This window comes from Semicossyphus pulcher, unplaced genomic scaffold (assembly GCF_022749685.1).
Source record: "Semicossyphus pulcher isolate SPU_LCO1_2020_fin unplaced genomic scaffold, fSemPul1.0.p SCAF_17, whole genome shotgun sequence".
NCBI classification, from domain to species: Eukaryota; Metazoa; Chordata; class Actinopteri; order Labriformes; family Labridae; genus Semicossyphus; species Semicossyphus pulcher.
In genome coordinates, this window is record NW_027211681.1 from 15,156,627 (window position 1) to 15,173,705 (window position 17,079).

Below are 17,079 nucleotides of genomic sequence, written 5' to 3' on the forward strand. Positions count from 1 at the left end.
GGATGACTGACCTGCAACACAGGGAAAAACCAGCTCAGTAAGACTTGAGCAAACAGGTACAGTTGTACAGAAACAGAAACTCACGTAGGCTATTCATTCTGTGTGTTTTAGCCCCTTGACACAAAAGGGAACAAGGAAACTCTAGGTTGGCCTCCACTGCCCTGCCTATTGTTCTCCCCATATTTCACACCTGTGGTTGAAAACCCTCACAATGAAATACAAGTTTGAGCTCTTGCTCACTGGTTTTCTTTTGTAATCTGACTGTACATCAATTAAAAGACCTATTAAGGATTAAAAGGGAGCACTAATGAACAGGGCGTGTTAGCCCCTTGGTGTTACTGTCTCAACCCAGCAATGGGTTGAGAGTAATATGTTTTGTAACCACACCATGTTTCATACCATGTCAGTGAGCCACATTAGACAGACATTTATCGACCATATTTTATATGTGACATTATGCTCATTATAATTGACATTATTTCGTGTGATAGAATTAGTAATTAAATATGAGCAAAATAGCAGAAAGGCTAACATACATGCTTAAACTAGACTACCAGGTAGATAAGATAAAGCAACCTATTACTCCTACATTTATACTCTTATTTCTGCAATAACATTGGAATAAAATAGGTTAGTATTTTATCTGATAGTTAAATGTTGAAAATAATAGATAAACTTATATTTAAAAAATCCCTGTATCAGTTGTGTCCACAATAGTGTGTTCTGATTTGCTGTAATTTTCAGTTGATATATGGTCAGCTTGATTGCTCACACACACACACACACACACACACACACACACACTATGTGACACAATGTGACAAAACACACTTCCTCTGTCTTAGCACTTAAGCCTGCATGTACAGGCCCATATTTAGACACACACAAAGACCAGAAACCTAGACTGACGGCTAACCAACGTTGAAAGTTATGTTGTAGTGTGAGTCACAATTATGTACAGAAATACAACAGGCTGTAATACTGAAATATATAGTGTTTTTTTCTTAAAACCTTCTGAATTAAAGACTGTTTCTTTCAGATCTGCTAGAGTTGTAGCAGTCCTTTATGTCACACAGTTTATGAACAGCTAATATGTGGAAAAGCTAGAGTGGAAATATAGAAGGAACACTTCTGCCATCGAGAAGAGCAGAGGAAACTCAAAATGAAACTTTACATAGTCAGGGTAGACACGTGATTTATGCAGTAATTACTCCTGCTAATTACTTTATGTCTTTACCATAGCCCGAGGAATTTGTTGGTTGCTCAAATTCCTAACAGGCATTCAGTATGTGACATGCGGCCTTCCATCACGTCTCGGCCTCTCTCTTATCACACATTAAAGACGTCACCCGCTTCTTTATAATGCAGAATGGGAGCAACTACACATTAACACAAGCTTATAATTCTTTAATTGACTATGGACAGTTGGGCTCTCAGAAACACATGATTCCCATGCAAACTGAGAGCATTCATATTTAAGAGTTTAACGTGACAGTTGAATCAAATTGAATATATTGAACTTAGTAATTATAAAATGACCTTTTAAAATCTATATTCTTCATGAAATGTGTGAAATGTATTATTATATAACAAATTTTAATTTCTCTTTATTCCTCCTTCTAATGAAATCTCACCTGCACAGCCACCATACTGGAAGTGCTGGTATGGGAACAGCCATATCTAAAGCTGACAGTCAAGTCTTTAACAGCACACATACTGGACAATGTATGACAGCATGGAGGATGAAAAACAGAAAGAAAGCCTTCATAAGACAGAAAGGAATGCTTCCTGTGGCTTCACACTGACGTTCATGTGTTATTTTGAAAGCTGTCCATCAAAAGATTGTCACAAATCTTCACAATGATGCCACTCTGGAAAGCCAATAGGGCAAAAGCACAAACCTTGAAACCCTTAACTTCCTTTTTCTGTGTAAAAGTGCTCAACAGAAATTCCACAAATAAACTGCCAAAGCTTACTTATTTGCTAATGCTGGGAAATGCAAAGTGGTCTGGTGCTGCAAAAACAACGTGCATCTGCCTGCACTTACCACACTGTCAAGTCACATCCTGTGCCTTGTGGACATGTGACATTTAAAAATGCCACTGTAAATGACAGCACAGAGCGCGATGGGCCCCTGAAGGAGAGAGAAAAATTCCATATACTTAGCATTATTACCAACCATTTTTATAAAGCAATGAGGAAAATAAGGCTGTGTGCTTGTCTGCATTTGAAGTCACTTATGTTTTCTTTGTCTCTGCATCAAAAATAAGGTCGTCTCATACATCTTATTTTCTCCACAACAGCTGCAACTTAGGTATCAAGGTGCAAAGTGCAAGGTAGCAGAGACAGTCAATGAAAGGTCATAAAAGGTCACACTGAGATTAGACTGAGAGACTTGGGGTCACAAGCAAACAAAAAGGATGGCCTAAAGTAATAGACACTAATAGACACACTAGTTTAGAGTAGTACACTGAGATTTCAGACACGCACATGAATTTCACATTGAGTAAAATCGAATGAAACCTTTTAAAGGCGCAGTATGTAAATTCTGCAACTTGTGGTCTCCCATGCAGTCACAACAACAACAAAAGCTGGGGATGTTTTGAGGTAGTGTGGGATTATGGGAAATATTGTCTTTATAGTTAAACAACCTCTATCCCTAATTGAAGTTTATCCGATATGACTCAGGTAGATATCATGTTATCGTGTTTAAAGCCTCATGTAACTTTGGCTCTCTGAGAATTTCTCTGGGTTTGGTGGAAACATTTGAGATAATGTACATAAGTAAACAACTCAACAAAATATATAAGTGGAGTCGACATTTTGTTTTGAAAATATCACATTATATACCATTGAGCGCACTATACAATTAACAGGGAGTGATCTCAGACATGGTTTAGCTTGTTTAGGTTTGTTGCTCATGTTGCCAGGGAGATGCCCCTGTCAATCAACTTTAATTTGACCACACCTCTCAGTCCTGGGCAGGAAAGCAGTATTTTTTGAGCACTTATATATGCGTATGTACAAATAAAAATCTTGTTGTCTTAACTAAACTTTCTTTTTTCTCTCTTCTTCTACATTTTTTTATTGTAAATTTTATAAAGGAAACATTCAGGTCCTTTAAAACGTTTCAACTGTCTCTGAAAACAGTATTTAGACACTTTGTCATCATTCGCCCCATCAATCAAGCACCTCCCAATGATACCTGACATCCAACCGGAGGCCTTCATATGCCCCCTAGAAGATCCTCCAGCAGCTGTCACTGGTTAGGACAAACCCAGTCACTGGCTCAGTCTTTGGCCTCTTTGTTTGAAGTATGATGACAGAGTGTTATCATCAGCAGTGTAAATCAGCTGTCCCTGTGCTAATATACAACAGCTGTCAAACACATCTACACGGAAACACAAAACTATTTCTCTGATGTTTGTCGAGGGATCACAGGACTAATCCGGCTGCAAACATTTGACTTCATGTGGTACAGCCCTGCACAAACCACATGCAAACACAGAAAAACACAATACATCGCTCCATAAGTCAACACGCAGGCGTGACAGGCCTCAGCGCTCATACACCGTTCTGCTTTTTAATTTATGCTGCGTCCTTATCTCATGTGATTAGACATCATGCGATATTCCGTGGGAACCGTACTTTTGCTGATGTGCACCCAATCAGTGTGTGGTATGTGGTTCCATAGAGACACGACAGCTGTACCAATGTGAGTCACTATCTCTTGGAGAGAAGAGAGCACACCCTGACTCTGCTAAATAATGAGCTGGCGGTAAAAATCTGCTGTTTAGGCACAAAATTCAGCTAAAACTGTAACGGACACACACAATAAACGTCCTGTTCCAGCATTTTTCCTCCTAATTTTTGTTCTGTAAAGGAAAGTTTTGTTTCCACATGAAACGCAGTTCACATAATGTATCGCTCTGAAACTCTGAACAAGGAGACAAACACCGCTTCTTACCCAGAGAGAGAGCACACATGACTGACAGGCTGTTTTGCACCCCTGCTCTCCTGTTCCTGTGTTTGACAGCGGATTAAACTGACAGACCCCGCCTCCTCCCTGCACGCACACACACACACACACACACACACACACATACATTCACAGTCTGGAACCACAGGCCAAACAGAGGTTCATGACAAGTCCTGGCAAGTCAGCCGTAGTTAACTTAATGAGGGTAGTGCAGACCTTGACACAAACACACGCACACACACGCACACATACACACACACAAGCACATGCTATCAAACATGATTATCATGCCGTTGAGTGAAACAACCAAAACATCATATGAGAAGGCTTGCATCAGGTTACCTCATGCTGCTCTCTGAAATCCATAGCTTCACGTCAAAGTATCATAACACATGAACACAAACAAAAAGTGGAATATTATAATCCAGAGACTTCACTTTTGATAGTTTTGTTTACTTGCAGGTTAAAAAGGATTTAACTGAGCCGTGTGCTTCCTTAAATAAGCAAATGTTATTGTTCTTTATTGTTCCGCAGACACGAAAGTCAGACTGCTGCTTTTAAAAATGAGCTAGTGTTAGGAGAAAGTAATAATACTTCTACAGTTACTATTAATGACTGCATTGAAAACTTAACATGTTTGTTTAGAAGCAACACTGGCACATGCAAAAAAGGGAGCCGTCAAATGGGACTTCGTCAATGGGACTCGCTAATGGTGATAAAAATTGTTAAAGAGCAGCTCCAGTCATGTTTTAAGACATATAAAATGCTCTGCTTGAAATAATAAATTGTGTCTGATATGTTTTTTACTGCAAAATACGTTTAATTACCTTGTAAAAATCCTCCCAAGGCATCTCCTCCTTCTCCCTCCTTAAAAATTCCAGATTCTGCATAGTCCCCGCCCACTATGCAAATGTCCAACCGTCCCCTCTGTCACAAAAAATAAACACATCTCTGCCATCGTTTAGCGGCAACTTGTTGAAACTTAGCTTGAAATGTAGTAATTAGTAGTAGGAACATTAACTTTAGAAGTAAGTAGTGAGCTATAGGTTGCACATAATGATATGCATAGTATCACCCCGTCCATTAACAGGATTGGCTCCTTAGGTTTGTGACATCACAAACCCTGCCAATCTGAAAACGTGTTGTTCAGCCTGTCCTTGGCACACTGCAGTTTAAAAACAGACAGGCCCAGCCATGGAGATGACTGCTTTTGTTGTCTCTGATATGTCTTGTAGCACATGAAAAACACCACACGGAGATGTTTACAAGGTTAAACACTTGATTTTCACTGTCTTGAACAATACTGTTTTTTGTAGCCACTTCTTTGGAATATTTCTGATACACCTGCTGAAATGTGCACACTGCAGTGACACAAACAACAGTTTTACCGTCATGAGTGCTGAAAAATCAGCATATATCTATTTGAAGGGTCAGACACATCTGAGACCAAACTATTAGACAGCAAAATGTGAGGAGGAGAGAGTTAAAAGAATAGCATATGAAAACCAAATAAAGACAAATAATGAAAAAGTGTTAGGTCTGCTTATCGTTCCAGTTCCTCCCTTTACCCCACTGTTAATTCCACTTTCTCCGCAGATGACCTTAGAGGCCTTCTTCAGTTGTCAGTGCTGCTGCTGACATAACTTTTTTTTTTTGTCTCGGCCCGGCACAAAAACAAGAAGAACCCAGAAGAACACCAGAAGCCAGAGAGGAACAGAGAGGTCCGAGCAGGACAACAAGTGCACCGAGCCGAGTTGCACCACTGACTGCTGAGAGCCAGTCAGCAGAGGAGCAGAGGAAAGTCTAACACAAGCAGAAAAGCTGGTTCTGTCTGCCATGTGTCTGTTTCCCCGTCTGCAGGTCCTATTTGAGTTCAATGACACTGGTTCAAAAAAAGAACTAAATGAGTCACCACAAAGAGAAAAACATGCATATTTTTATGTGCTGCAGACTCTTACATTGTAAACCACACTTGTGAGAACTGTTAATATTTAATCTATAAAAAGGGACTGACTGATAATGAAACATGCCACTTGGTGCTGTATTGCAAACGACATTTGAGGGTTGTATTTTTCTGTGTCACACCTGCTTTTGGTGACACAAGATGAAAGTGTGCATGAGTCGAAACACTTTTGCAAACCCCTCTTTCTTTGGTATTTGTTTTCTCATTCTGACTTGTGAGTAAAACATTTCTCCAGCGATCCGGCTCGCCGTTCCTCTGTTCTTCGTGCAGATTTGTTGCAGCACACTTCAGTCCAGTGAGTCCACCGCTGACTCGCTGAGTTTTTCCGTCTCCCCTGCTCTGCTGCTTTCTATTTTCCTTCTTTTTTTTCTGCAGTCCTGAGACACAGTGACCCACTTCCAGTTCCTTCCACTCTCCACAGCAGTGTGTGTGTGCGTGTGTGTGTGTGTAAACGTAAAGCTAACGGTTTTAGTTTTTGCAGCATTTTTTGCACCACAGCTCTTGCTCTTTTTTTTCTTTCTCCCATACAACACACCCACCCCCACTCACAGCTCTCTCGGCGTGACCCAGGGAAGCGTCCTGTTTGCAAGTGGGAGTGGATAGGGATCTTTGCCATGAGTCATTACCAGGGGACCCCTGGCACTCGGCTGTACCCCTCCTCTGCATGCAAGGAATGCTAGCTAGATGCACTCAAGCCTTAATGAAAGGGGGCACTCATTCAGATGCAGTCAGCTAAACTTTATAAAAGTTTGATCGACAGCAGGGTGTTGACAAAAAAAAAAGCAATTTTGAAACATTTTTTCCAAGCGTAACCAGTCCAACCAGAGGAGCAGAAAATTGACGGTCAGGAGGTTTTATGAGTACTTTTTTCCCCCTTTTTTCTTTTTTAGGTGTGCACAGCTGCACTTTGGGGCTGTGGAAACATTTGCAGGCACACGCAGAGCTCTGGCTCTGTGCAAACTTTGTCATTAAACATACATGCACACACTGCGACCTGTGTTAGACGTATACCTGCAAAATCCATTATAGCACAAAACAAGAAGTAAATGGTTCTGTTTTTCTTTCTTTCTTTCTTTTTGTCATCTTTTCTCCCTTTTGTTTCTTCTTCCCCTCTTGACTCCGGCCTCTCCTCCCTCTTGTTTTTCTCCCTAGTTCGCTCTACCTTCCCCCATGGCTGAGTCTGGCAGGGCCACGGGTTCAAAGACGTGCAAGCACCAGAATGTAGGTCAGCCATCGGTGCTGAGTTACCGATTAGAAACAGCTGTGCGTTTGTGGGCCATTCTCTCTGTCTGCTGAGGCCAGCAGCCATCACAGAGCCATACTGAGCTATAACCTCACTGTTCAAACTCCCCTCCTGCTCTGAAACTCCTGCAGTTTGTTCCACTTTCCTCCCCTAAAAGTGATGAATAAGGGGATTGCGTGAGCACAAAGGCTTTTGGTCAGTTCTTATGAAACGTGCTCCTGGATTTAAATGCAAACCAATCTTGTAAAGCTCATCGCTGCTCTCTGTGCATGCATTGTTTTCATCGTCCTAACATGCATGTTTTCTTTCTTGTCACTCCTCATTAATGCCCCCCTGGAGGCTCATTGCCCTTCTTTTCTTCAAGCCCTTAAAAACAGCCGGGCATATCTGTGGTTCTGCCTATTGTTTTGGGATGAAAACATTGCTTAACTGCAGAATGTGCTTCCCTCCTGCTGCTCTGGACAATAGCTGATGTGAAACATAAATTAACCAGCGAGTGCCTAAGCCGAGGCAAATCTGTGGTGGTCCTGAAGGCAACACGATGTCTAGATTAGCCCTCAATGCCCCTCCAGACCTGCCCTAATAGCCAGTGCTGGGTTTTATATACACATGTATACACACACAGCACCTGGGGGTGTTTACCTGCCCCGGCCCCGAGGGACGCCACCTGTCAGGGGCCTCTGCATGCGTTTGGAGAAAAGAAAGATGTCTTATTTTTGAGAGAATTGCCGTCTATATGAATCCTCACATTACACAAGTATGCATGCGCAGAGACCCCTCCCCTAATCCAGAGGAAGAAAGCACACAAAGTTTTGTGTGAGTAAAATGAAGCAGTGGAAGAGTACAGCAGGAAAAGATCCGTGATGACTCTTCACAGTCGGGACCCTTTAACACCCCTCCCTCCGCTGCCAGCTCAGCACCGGATATGAGCCAAACCCCGTACCTTGCAGCTGTGGGCCTGAAATGCCAGACGGGCAAAACACAAACGCAGACACCCAAACACACACATCCACATATAACACAGTCACAATGCAAGTATGCGTGCTAGCATACAAAGAGCATAAACAAAGGCTCACATGCAGACACAGAAAAAAACATGTCAAAGTGTATGTATGAGCCCGTTAGATGGTTGTAATTACAGTGGCGTGTTGTCTCTGACATTTGTCCCTGCCACGCCCGTTAACCACTTGTGAGCTAGCTAAAGGAAAGCTTAAGCTAGGCATTTCAGCAATTCAGGTATTCCCTCACACACGCAGCTAATTATTGGTGGGGCACGTGTGTGTAATTTATAAAAGCTTATGAAGGCTAACAACTCATGGAGAGATACTCCACCCTCCAAAGTGTTGTAAAAAAAAAAAAAAAAAAAATACCTGCCTATATGTGTGACTGATTTGGGTGTGTTCTTTTGTCTGTGAAATGTTTCTGTGACTTCAAGTTGTTCTCAGGTTTCACTTGCAGCATATTTAGCCATATTTTGGCAAGAACACAAGTGTGCAGTTTTAAAGCGGATTATGCAGTAAAAAGGTTCAAAAGGTTTCAGTGTTTGGATTAATAGTCTGACATTTCAGCTTTCTTAATGAGAATTAAATGAGAAGTTGGAAAGTGCTCTCACACTCATGTGTTGCAAAGTAGAGCTAGGTTCCTTATGTTAGCATAAAGACACACTTAACTCCACCTAAAACCACAAACTCTTCTTATTTTTACATCTATGTAGGCTACAGGAGATGTAAGGTGTTAATCATGTGCTGTAGATATGTGCTGGTAAGTGAATTCTCAATCAAAAAAAAGGTAGTTTGAAACCTTTGAAAGCTTATTTCAAGCCTAATTTCAAGCTAGGAGGCAACTAGCTTACTTTTACTAGCATAAAGACACACTTAACTCCCCCTAAAACCACAACTCTTTTTCACAAACTCTTTTTTTTAACATCCATGTACAGAAGATGTAAGATGACAGTCATGAGCTGTAGATAGATGTGCTGGTAAGTGTATTCATAAACTTCAACAAAAAGGTCATTTAAAACCTTTGAAAGCAAATTTTAAGCCAAACAGGAGACAATTAGCTTACTTACGTTAGCTTAAAGACTGAAGCACCAGTACCATACTTAACTCCCCATAAAACAACAAATTGATGCATTTCTATATTAGGTTTGTGTAGTACAGCGTGATTTTTTTATATTATGGTAATATTCTTGAACTCCACAAACCCTTTGCAAATTTCAAGCCTACAGAGGCGATTGTCAAATAGATATTGGCTCACCGGTACTTACGTTAGCATAAAGACGGGAAGTAGCAGCACGCCTTTAACTCCCCATAAAGCCTTAAATCTGTGTATTTTTACATGTGGCTGTGTGTACGTGTGTTAGTTTTTGAGCTGTAGATGTGTTTCAGCTGGTCGGTTTACTTTGAACTTAAAAGAAAAGTCTTTGAAAGGTGGTTTTAAACCTTTCAAAGCACCTTTAAGCCTACATTGGGTGGTGCTCAAAAGACAGATTTTGGGTGGAGTATCACTGCAAGTGAATGCACGGAAATGCGCAGCAAACAAGCCACAAAGGTTACAAGCAATGGCACACCAGGGATTTGTAAATCCAGACATCCTGACAAGGATTCTCAGCGGGATATCAGACTCAACCAGGGCAGAGCCTTCAGGCCGGCCTCTTGTTTCATCTGGAGAGGGCTTCCCTTGTCCAATATTCATCCATTATCAGAAGAGAATCACGTCCATTGGTGGGTGGTCTGTCACCATCCCTCTCCACTGCCCACCCACTAGAGAGGATAGGCCTGGTTTGCATATTTATAGGGAGGATGTTTGTTGTTAGAGACCCGCTGTTTGAGTGTATGAATTAGCTGAAGTTCACCAGTTGCCATGGTCACGGATATGGTTGTTTTATTTGAGCCCATTCAGCCTCACATACACACATCCCTGCCCCCTCTTAGACTAACTTGAGTTCCAGTGGCTTTTTTTCATGTTGTCTGTGTTTCGGCCTGGTAGGACTTTTCCTCACTAGTTCTCCAACACTAAAATGAAGTTAAAAAATTGAGTGTGTCGAAAAATGTAAATCGTTTTTTTTTCTTTCCAATAATATCCACATTCACAACTTCATATTTGTATGCAGCAGCCCTGTGCACCCATCCAATATCCTCTGGTCCTGTGGAGGACATATGCCACAGCAACATGGTATGTGTCATGTGACCAGAAGAAGAGCAGAGGAATACATGCCGGGCAGGCAGAGGAACCCAGGAACCTGGAGAGAATCCATGTGACGAATGCCAGACGCAGAAAGAGTCTGGGCACTACTGCTAGTGCCGTATGAAAGAGGATGGACCTCGAGACTGAACAATTGGATAGGCGGATAGTTTGCCACCTTTCAGCCTCTTGCTGTGTGAACAGCCGTCGACTCAATGGGCAGAAGCACACGGATAGAGAAAGCAGGAAAGAGGAGGGGGCACAGAGGGGAGGATACATGGGTAAACTGGGAGGAAAGAGGAGTTTAGAGGGTTTTGTGCCTAACATGCTGAAACGAGGATAACAAGTAAATTACTAACAGAGATCAGTGATATGCAAATTGCAGGAACAAAAAAGCATGGTGCAAGTATAAGGTCAAGTGGTTGTTGAAAATGGAAAGAGAGTGGGCAATGGTAGCCAACGATACATACTGTATACAGGTTTACAAATACTGCTCATACGTATAGCTATGCTTACTAGTCGTGTAGCTACCTTAAAAATTTACTTCAAAGTTTAAACTATTTTGTTAATTCTCAGACTGTTTAATCATCTGTTAACCTAATTTGTCTATCCTCGTATGCCCTTCAAAATGACCAAACAGTAATCTAAGAATATCTCCGTCATGTGCTCATCACACTTGCTGAGATAAGCATGGCTCTGTACATATGACTCAAAGAGACATAACGGCCAGCATGTTCAAAGCTGACAGGGTGAAAAAAAACCTAGAAATAAAAAGCCACTAGACAGGGACACTTATGAGTATTGCTAGTGAGTATGTGTGCGAGGGAGGACAGGCCTATACATATTGTGATGTTCTGATTGAAAGAAAGCAGACTGAGGTTTGAAGCATAGCAACATCAAAGCTTTCAAGTCAGGGTTGAGATGAGACTGAGGCTTACAGAAGTTTCGTTATGTGATGCAAAACTGCCAGCTATACCATGACAGCGCCCTGCCTTCAAACCAATACAACATGATGCAATAGGTTTCTTCAAATGAACAGAAATTCATTGTGCTTCATGGTGCAGAAACATTTGATCTCAAGACTTGAATTTTCAGTTTGCTGCCTATAATGTAGCTCATACTGTAGATAATTAGCAAACATTGAGTCATGTGATCGTATGTTTGGGTTCGGTTGTAGGAGTAGGTGTATAGACTTAACCCCTGTTGTGTACACACCCCACCTCGCCCTTTAGGAAGATTTCCAGACAGTTGGCTCTGGTAGTTTTCTGCTACGTCATCATGTATGACACACAGGACGCATTGGAAAACACACCGGGGGAAGGATGGAAGATGATTGGACATGTTATTTCAGTGAGTAAGGCTATTTGTGTCAATGTCTACTACGTAAACCGCGTGGCTTATTGCATCAACCTGAAGCTGAATGAGTTTCAGGTGTGACTTTATATCATTGGACGGAATTAGTTTGGCAAACATGACATGTTGCTTTAGACCAATCAGATTGTGCTAACACTAACACCATGTGACCTCTGCTTAGTATTGGCATGAATGTAATAGGCTTTGACTCTATCAGCTCAGGGCTCTAGCATCTATTTCAACACGTATGAGAACTACACAGCTTGATTTGTATTTAAAAGAAGCTTTGAACCCCTTAACGATAATCTGATCCTGGGCCTGTTGTTTGTGCACTTACACCAGAGCATACAGTGGCATTAACAGGCCTAATCCTGATTATATGTGGAACTAAAATGGCGGAGAGCAGCCTACAGTGACCGACCTTTGGCCTAAAGGATGGAGTGCTTACACATGGGAGGAAGGTGGTCAGTAAACAATCAGTGTCTACAAGACAAACAACCCCCAAACTCTTCAATCTCTCGTCCCTCGTGTCTCATTAGCTCTCTTGATTAACAACCGCGCTAGCATCACATTAGCATACCAGAGCTGTGATTTGGAGACAAACAATGTCAAAGGGTGTTCACTATTGACTTTCAGAATTATTTTGCCTAGCATTTCATGCAAATCCAGTACAATATGCATTTTTACTATTAAGATGGTCCTGATTAGATTTTGATCTTAAGAGCCTGTCATGGTTAATGAGGGGTCAGAGCATAAAGGGCACAAACTGGCTCCAGACTATTTATTTTTGCCTTTTTAGACCAAAAGACTGAGTAACTTCTGTTCCTCCAGACTGTTTATTGTTGGAAGTGGTTTTATGAGACACAAGCATGACTGTAAATGCATTCACACAGACAGAGGAGTCCAGTGTAAAAAGACAAACATCCTTCCAGCCGCATATTGAAAGCATTTGGGTTATTTCCGGAGAACATCACTTTGATTGGGGGATTATCACTCTGAGGCGGCCTGCTGAGGCTCAGGAAGCAGAGAACATATGTTGCTGATATTTTCTTCCTCTGTCATGCACTAATAATGGAAATTGACCACAGTAGGAAAAAATGACATTTTCATTTCATCAAGTTGATTCCTTTTGATTGAGGACTATTGGACATGGCTGACCTGTCCATTGAAGATATCTTTTATTCTTTGGTACACAGACTTTTATTTTGTAATAAAACAAGTTCTCAGTGATTACAAACAGACAGCCTCTGCAGAGTTGCAGCTCCCTATAGTGGTTTGTGTTAAATGTGACTTATTTTCATTGCCCACTAGTTAACAAGGGAAAAGGGAAATGAGAGGTTTTTGAAGAGGACATTGAAGCAGCTTAAAATACCACAATGAAGAAGCTTGCAGTTTCAGTTGACCCTGAAATATTTAGATTTAAAGTCAACAAAACTGTTCTCACAGTTAAGCAAATAATAATTAATAATTAGTGATTAGGAGAGTAGTGCAGCATTGGATCCTTACTTTATACTGATAAATAACATGACAAAACTGAGACTTAAAATTCAAACCCACAATAAAAAGATATTCTCAAAAATAATTTGACCCATATTTCCAAGCTCAAAATGCTCTTTTCCACAGATTTTGCCACTGGTGATCCTCACGTTGCCGCTGAGGCCAGCCGGTCACTGGTGGGTCTGAAAGGACCACCATGTTCAGCTAAGATGGAGCAATAGATGGAGGGAAAACAAAGTAAGAGCGGAGGCAGAGTAGCCATTTGGCTGACAGGCCCGAAGCAATGAGCAATGCAAAGCCTGAGCCACTATGATCAGAGAGCATGCAGATGATAAGTCTATAAATAGAAACATGCAGCGGGAGGGACAAAGGCTATTTCCTTTCATACGATGCAAAAGGGTGGCTGAATATCTGTGGTGTAGGGAGGACTTTGTGACATGACTGGTTATCTTTCCCATTTTGACTCGATGACATAAAACACACGAGCATGATGACTATGTTGACCATTTTATATTTAAACTGAATATCACAAGGTTGGATCTTAACACATGTCACCAGGCCGGTCGATTTTTTTCTAAGTGGTGAAAAACATGCCAATAAAAAAATCCAAATGGATGACGCATACATGCTTGAAACACAACAAATTTCATTTTAAGTTTAGGCAGTAAAAGGACTTCTTTATTGTTTTGTTTTTTATCTGGGTTTGCAGCCAAGAACTTGCACATGTCTGCATGACGGTGGTTTAGTTTCCATTTTCAAAACAGATTATAAATGTGACACAGGCTGAAATCAAAAAAGTTCAAGTAGATTAACATGCATTTTACAAAACCAGATGGTGTTTTGCAAGCCTATAACATTCACAATCAACAGAAGGTCTGACTTTTTCCCTTCACTTGTGCTTGATCAGCATTCACTAACCATGCTAACCTCTTGGCTCAGGTCATCCCTGTAACTGAGCCGTCAAACTGTGTCACTGAATAATCGCAGAAACATTTTCCCTCTCAAGTCCACTTGAAACATGATTTTAAAACAGCACAGGGTGAATAAATGTAAAAAGAAAATGCAGAGAGGACAACATGCACGAGATGATGAATGCTTGCTTACATAAAAGATGCCTCCAGGGTCAAGGTCAACTTTCGAACTGGCTTTGCTAGATTGCATTGACCCCCAGTGAGGTCAAACAAATGCTCGCACACCAAAACCTGGAGAGACAAACACACAGTTGACAAAGTTAATTGCCACAGTGAATAGATGTCAATGCATATGCAGGCCTATAACAGGAATTTGCACAACTTCCCTATAATTAATTACCCCAGGAAAAGTCACCAGTGCAGCCCAAACACAACGCCAGGCTTGAACTGAGAAGCTGCAGTAGCTCAGTTGTTGTGACACAGTTGCACTGCGTGTGTCTCAGTTATATTTTCACTATATGACTGTACCACTGGCTGCAGAGTCTGAAACAAGGATGTAGTGGTGCTAATTTGGTTTCTTGTTTACTGGGTCCTCACGTCACCGTGGAGAGCGAAACATGTAGGCAGGACAGCAAACGACAGTTTCCTGTGAAAAGCTATCTAACCGCTACATACATAAATCATTGTATTCTATTAAGCTTTAGAAGTGACACACAAAAATACCAAAATATCTCCCCTATTTTTATGTTAAAATGGCATCATTCACCATCTCACTGGCGAGTAGCTTTGCCTCACAAGTGTTGATTTAAAAGGGCAAACAAAAGCGAGCTAACACAACATGAACATCATGCATGTGATCCTCGTTTGCATCATGGCAACAATGAATTCATGACTTACAAAATAAAAGTAATATTACAATAAAGAGGGTTTATCACTCCACTGAAATAAAGTCATGCAACAAGAGGGCAGGCAAACAACAGGAAATAAAAGCGCTTGATGTGCATTAATACATTTACGGTTTTATCTGCAGCTGAATGTGGTTTCTGCATGGCTTCAGCTGGTGGATCACATTTAATCATCGTTTTTGTAAACGCCAAAAAATTTTTAGTGGACTGAAATTCTATTTATTTTAATTCATGTTTTGGGCCTTTTTGCCTTTATTAGATAGCACCGTGAGGATTGGCAGGACATGTTGGGAGGACGTGCACCAAAGTCGGAGTCAAGCCTGCAGCCGATGATGCTACCGACTGAGTTAAACCGGCACCCTGTTTTTCTTATCTTTTAAATGACACTTGAGAAACATTAACACTTAGTTGCAAGATACGCCAAGCTAAAACACATGCACACGTCCTGCAATTAATTTTACTTTTATGACATTTAGAATGGTTTGTTTGTTGGTAAATCTCCTTTAGAGGGTTCATTTTGGAGGCTGCAGTTTGTGTTTCTTATATTTTGTCCAACCATCTGGGAAGACGTATTAAAAACGCCTTTGAATGTAACACATTTGTTTTAGCCTGATGGCAACCCATAATCATACAGCACTCTTTTTTTTCAATAGGTCAGATACTAATGGATGCAGTGAATTTTAGCACCACAAATACATTTCCATTTGGCTTTGTGTGTCTGCTAGTGGTAATCATACACAGCTTTAAACATTTTACTTCAATTTTCTTATTTGTACATCACTCTTGCAAATTTGTTTATATGCGCAAAAGCTGACAGCAACAGATTTAACCAGCAATTTGTGCTGTCTGAACTCTTGCAATCTATGATGAACTATCTGTAGTACAGGCCCCGTGAGGATCCTGCGTGACACTTATTACCAGGAAAGTACAACAAAAACAATGTTTGTGGCTCTGGTCCTCAGGGGCCCGTTGCTCATCATTCACACTAAAATCCACTTCCCTCCTTTTGTGATTTCTTCAGAACGACTCCAACAATCTGAGGCACAAACATCTGGCTGCTCGCAATATCAGCTGCCTGCCATGCACACACAACCACATTTATACTCTGCAGGCACTCCTGCTGAGACAGTCATAACTCTTCCACTGCTCTATAAGTGACACTTTGCTCATATAACCACAATTAAGCCGCAAGAACACAGCTGAGGGTTCTCTGTGAGAATTAAGCAACATTATAGGCTTAAGTCTGGTGGTCCTTACCTCTGAAATAAAGAACTAGTACTGAATCTAGACCCAGAAGGAGCTGGGTAGACTCAAGTCACATGTCATGGACTTCAGTCAGGCCTGAGTCATGAATCTGATTACATTAGAGCCGATTCAACATATATAAAAAAAGACTCGCAACTGGACTTTGACTTTGACTGTAACGCCAATGACTTGTGACTTCACTTGGACTTCAGCCTTTTGAGTTGGATACGTCTTGTACCCCCCCCCCCCCCAAGCCCATAACTAAAAATATTACATTTCGCTATATTTTGTCCTTTGTCTTTTCCCAGTAATGGATATTAAATCGGTTCAACAGCAAAAGGGAAAAGTCTTTTTGGACACAGTACCAGATGACTTGTTTAAACGTTTTCTGACTAACAGTAGGCGTACATGCTAATAAATTAGTTTTTCTTTTTAAATTGATGTTAACAAAAAGGCGATTATTAAAACAGTTGTATATGTAATTATGCTGTTAAACCACCAATGAGTCATCTGGCCTAATTCCTGTTTTCTGTGTGTCACAGAATTATTAGAGGAAACAAATATATGGAAGTTATCTTTGAAAGAGTTTTAAACATTTCAAAAGCTTTTTTAAAGTAATTGAAAGTAATGGGAAAACTGAAAGCAAAACTTTTACATTGTTTAAAATCTTTTAATTTAAACCATAAAAACTTGGAGAAGGGTGCATGCATTTTGACTTGTTCAGGAATCCAAACACAAAGTTTAGGTATAGGACTTCATTGGCAAAACCTGAGACTTAATTGTGACCTTCAGCTAAGACT